The sequence below is a fragment of the Anastrepha ludens genome, chromosome X, assembly GCF_028408465.1.
Source record: "Anastrepha ludens isolate Willacy chromosome X, idAnaLude1.1, whole genome shotgun sequence".
NCBI classification, from domain to species: Eukaryota; Metazoa; Arthropoda; class Insecta; order Diptera; family Tephritidae; genus Anastrepha; species Anastrepha ludens.
Window position 1 is genome coordinate 86,787,191 of NC_071503.1, and position 5,779 is coordinate 86,792,969.

Genomic DNA, 5,779 nt, shown 5'->3' on the forward strand with positions numbered 1-5,779 from the left:
CGGAGTCGGCTTGAAACTGTAGGTCCCTCCATTTGTGGAACAATGTCTCAATCGAAGCTAATTTATTCACAAAGCATTTAAACATATATATTTATATATATTATATATATAAACATATATATATATATATTATCTATATATATAAATACATATTTATATAAAGTTTAAATGCTTTGTGAATAAATTAGCTTCGATTGAGACATTGGAAGCCAACATTACTAAAGCTATTCACGATATACCGACCGAAGTCCTCCAGCGAGTTATTAAAAAGTGATGTTTACGGATAGCCAAATTACGACGCAGTTGCGGCCAACATTTGAAAGGGAATATCTTTAAAAAATAAATGTCATGAATGATTCTACACAAAAATAATAAATATTGCCCAATCAATTTGAGTTTTCGTTGTTTTATTTCAATTTAAAATTCGATACCTCTACATTGATCACCTTTACCAAATTTCGCATTCAGTTTAATAACATTTTAATGGTCAGAGACATAACTAATTCAAATCTCAGGAATACATTTCCAAAACTTTTTTCGAACCTATCGCCGTACTAAATTGACACTTATAAAGGGGTTTCCAATAAGAGGTGCTATTTTGATATTCAAAGAAAAATACAATTTTTTAATAAAAATTATCGGATGTTTATTTCGTTATAAAAAGCAAGGTATGCCGTCACTAGTGGAAAATAACATCAGGCAAATGACCACCACGACCACGCTTACAGGACAATATCCTTTTCATGAAATTTTCCATAATCAAAAAGAATTCCGTCTTTGAGATCTTGAATCGACCCTAGGCTGTGGGCGTAGACTTTCCCTTTCACGTGGCCCCAAAGAAGAAGTAAAAAGGTGTTAAATCACAAGGTCTCGGTGGCCAATTCTGATCACCTCTTCGAGAGATAACACGGTCCGGAAAATTTTCCCGTAAAAGATCAATGGTTTCGTTGCTTTTGTGGCACGTAGCGCCATCTTGTTGAAAATAAACTTTGTCCATCTCTCGTTAATCATCTCGCGATAGCGCAATCCAATTCAAAATAACACCTGTTACTGACGATAGTTTAACGTAAATGAATGGTTGCATTTTTCAAAAGAAAACTTTAATTTTTTTTGTTTGACAGATATTTTGTATGGATATAGAGAAGGAGGTAAATGGAATCGTAATGGAATTGATCAAGTTACATTTACGCAAACGTGAAGAATGACGAAACAACAGAGAAATGGTTCATTACCATGCACACAGGAAGAAGGCATATGGAAATACAAATATGTAAATTTATAGTAATGTGATATTCAACTTCTTACTATTTGTGTTAATCTAATTATAAATTCGGTAAGGATGATGATGATGCAATTGGTTTTATTTTAAATTCTTCAAGTAAATTAAATTATTAATCCTCATAGAGAAATGGTACATTACCATGCACACAGGAAGAAGGCATATGCAAATACAAATATGGGAATTTATATACATATGCGCATATACATACATATATATGCTCACTCAAGTAGGACAGAGTCAGATGTCGAACGTTGCCGAACGCGGGGGCCGATTGTGCTCTTTGTCGTTCGTTCCGCGCTCTCGCTTGCAGTTCAAGCACATTTGCTTACGTACGGAATAGATTCGTATATTTGATATGTCCATATGATTTGTATGCATCTTTACATATAGATTTGTTCTTTTTGAAAATTGCGCGAAATTGTATATGTATATGCATGTTTATATACATATATTAGTATACCACATATCTTATAAGGTATGTGGTAAATATTACCATACATTTTTTCCTTCATATATGTACCTATAATAATAAATTAATAATAAAAACATTAAAACAACAGGTATTATTAACAACTAGTCGTCAATAATTATAATTCAGTTACGATGATGATGATACAATTGGTTTATTTTAAATTCTTCAAGTAAATCAAATTAATAATCCTTATAGAGAAATGGTTTATTACCATGCACACAGGAAGAAGGCATATGCAAATACAAATATGTGAATTTATATACATATGCGCATATACATACATATATATGCTCACTCAAGTAGGAGATAACCAGATTTCGAACGTTGCCGAACGCGGGGGCCGATTGTGCCTCTTTGTCGTTCGTTCCGCGCTCTCGCTTGCAGTTCAAGCAAGGTAACGCCGCATGAGCAAGGTATCGCTGTATGAGCAATGTCACGCCACATTTTTTGGGTGCATGCAGCCGGCTACATTGAATTATAAGATGTTATCACGTCATTAAACATATATATTTATATATATTGTATATAAATACGTATATATATATATATTATCTATATATATAAATACATATTTATATAAAGTCTAAATGCTTTGTGAATAAATTAGCTTCGATTGAGACATTGGAAGCCAACATTACTAAAGCTATTCACGATATACCGACCGAAGTCCTCCAGCGAGTTATTAAAAAGTGATGTTTACGGATAGCCAAATTACGACGCAGTTGCGGCCAACATTTGAAAGGCAATATCTTTAAAAAATAAATGTCATGAATGATTCTACACAAAAATAATAAATATTGCCCAATCAATTTGAGTTTTCGTTGTTTTATTTCAATTTAAAATTCGATACCTCTACATTGATCACCTTTACCAAATTTCGCATTCAGTTTAATAACATTTTAATGGTCAGAGACATAACTAATTCAAATCTCAGGAATACATTTCCAAAACTTTTTTCGAACCTATCGCCGTACTAAATTGACACTTATAAAGGGGTTTCCAATAAGAGGTGCTATTTTGATATTCAAAGAAAAATACAATTTTTTAATAAAAATTATCGGATGTTTATTTCGTTATAAAAAGCAAGGTATGCCGTCACTAGTGGAAAATAACATCAGGCAAATGACCACCACGACCACGCTTACAGGACAATATCCTTTTCATGAAATTTTCCATAATCGAAAAGAATTCCGTCTTTGAGATCTTGAATCGACCCTAGGCTGTGGGCGTAGACTTTCCCTTTCACGTGGCCCCAAAGAAGAAGTAAAAAGGTGTTAAATCACAAGATCTCGGTGGCCAATTCTGATCACCTCTTCGAGAGATAACACGGTCCGGAAAATTTTCCCGTAAAAGATCAATGGTTTCGTTGCTTTTGTGGCACGTAGCGCCATCTTGTTGAAAATAAACTTTGTCCATCTCTCGTTAATCATCTCGCGATAGCGCAATCCAATTCAAAATAACACCTGTTACTGACGATAGTTTAACGTAAATGAATGGTTGCATTTTTCAAAAGAAAACTTAAATTTTTTTTGTTTGATAGATATTTTGTATGGATATAGAGAAGGAGGTAAATGGAATCGTAATGGAATTGATCAAGTTACATTTACGCAAACGTGAAGAATGACGAAACAATAAATGAAAATTCATGAAAGATATGTTCAATTTCGATTGTGCATCACACGTTCATAAGTCAACAACACTAAGAGGCACCATCATCGATTTGACTTTTTCAAGACACATTACACTCGAAACACTCCCTTTCATTTCCTACTTTTCCTATCATCGTCCTATTCTCAACAGAGAAATGGTTCATTACCATGCACACAGGAAGAAGGCATATGGAAATACAAATATGTAAATTTATAGTAATGTGATATTCAACTTCTTACTATTTGTGTTAATCTAATTATAAATTCGGTAAGGATGATGATGATACATTTGGTTTTATTTTAAATTCTTCAAGTAAATTAAATTATTAATCCTCATAGAGAAATGGTACATTACCATGCACACAGGAAGAAGGCATATGCAAATACAAATATGGGAATTTATGTACATATGCGCATATTCATACATATATATGCTCACTCAAGTAGGAGATAACCAGATTTCGAACGTTGCCGAACGCGGGGGCCGACTGTGCCTCTTTGTCGTTCGTTCCGCGCTCTCGCTTGCAGTTCAAGCAAGGTAACGCCGCATGAGCAAGGTATCGCTGTATGAGCAATGTCACACCGCATTTTTTCGGTGCATGCAGCCGGCTACATTGAATTATAAGATGTCATCACGTCAAAAATAATGGAACTGTGCAAAAATAAGGTGTGTGTGGAACTGACATTAAAGAAATGCAAAACCATGTGTAATCATCGGATGGCGACGCAGTTGTAAAAATTGAATATGGTGCCTCCACGGTCGCTCCGATGATATTTTTATACAAAAGAGGAAAGTGTTAAGGTCTAGTTGATATCATATTTTATTTATATTTAGATATAAGTATATTGAGTATATGATACAATGACACGGAATTTATTAGTTACTAGCAAACCCGGCCCGCTTCGCTGGGCACACTAAAATAGAATAGATATGGTTTAGAACAGAAAATATATGGTTTTCATATTATTTATTTTTTTATTCTTTATTAAAGCGCTTTGGCATAAACAATATTTTTTGTTTTTCTATTTGTTTTTGAGTAAATATTATATAATGTTGTTGGCTTCCCAACACGTGAACAGCCAACGTATAGTTGACCATGGGTGAATACTGATTCTTCTAAATTCATCACGCATATTTAATATTTAATATTTAATTCAATTAATAGTCTGAAAAATACAGTATTTCTTACAGACTATGAAAACAGATTAATGCTAAATCATTAATCAAAGTAAAATGAAACTAATAATTAACTAGCTTTAATTGTAATGAGTTAAAGCAAAAGATAAAATTTCTTATAACTTAAAGAGGAGTATTATTCATTTTAGTAAGACAAGAAATACAAAGTTTCTTACAGACTACATAGAACTAAGAGTATTTATATATATATAGAAGTAATTAACAAAATTAAAGCTTAGGAAACTAAATTAACAAAATATACTTGGTAATTATTTAGAATTCTTAAAAAGGAAGAAATTTTTTAATTGGGTATGTATGCCAGCAATGCTCCCATTACTCGTGCTTTACGGGAATTAAATGCCGTTCATAATGATGTTCTTCTTGATTTCTCGCTTTCAAGAACAGCACTTTTAAATCTTTTGAATTCTATATTATAGTTAGTTAGTAGCTAGTATAGTTTTTAAATACATATAATATATTTGTAGCTTAATCTAAGCAACTTTTGTATCATAGTCTGTAAGGATTGTAATTCATAGACTTAAATAAATAAATAAATAAAATAAATAAATAAATACATGTTTCGCCCTGGAAAAGTCTAGATCCAGAAGGGAGGCGATAGTTAATGTCAGACAGCGTTCTAAAGTTTGCCCTTGTGATTTATTGATAGTTATTGCAAATGCTAAACGAATGGGCAGTTGCAAACGCTTGAATTCAAATGGCATTTCAGGTGGAATCATTGGAATTCTTGGTATAAGAACGTCTTCATTCTTGAATTTGCCAATTAAAATAGTTGCTTGGATAACATTATTCATCAATCGTTTGACTACTTCATTTTGTTCTTGACGTTCTTCTGATGTCGCGTTATTCCGGGCATTTCTCATGCGCCTATTATTATTTGTCGAACGACCAATATGATTAAGTGATTGTCTTGGCATTTGTACTATAATAAAGATGATTGTAATTATGGTATTCTGAGACTTTAAAACATGTTTTTTTTTTCAATTTTGTGGATTATATTTTCGATGCATATGTGTTTAAAAGCCCAAGTCCACATGGTCAGGATTATCTTATTTGGTTGTGATTTTCTTAAATCATCTCTTTTCTTCTGAAAATTGTTGACAATTTGCATGATAAGAATATTAATTTTTTCATCAAAGTTACGCATTTTTCGTGCTCTTCTCTTTCATCCTTTAAGAATT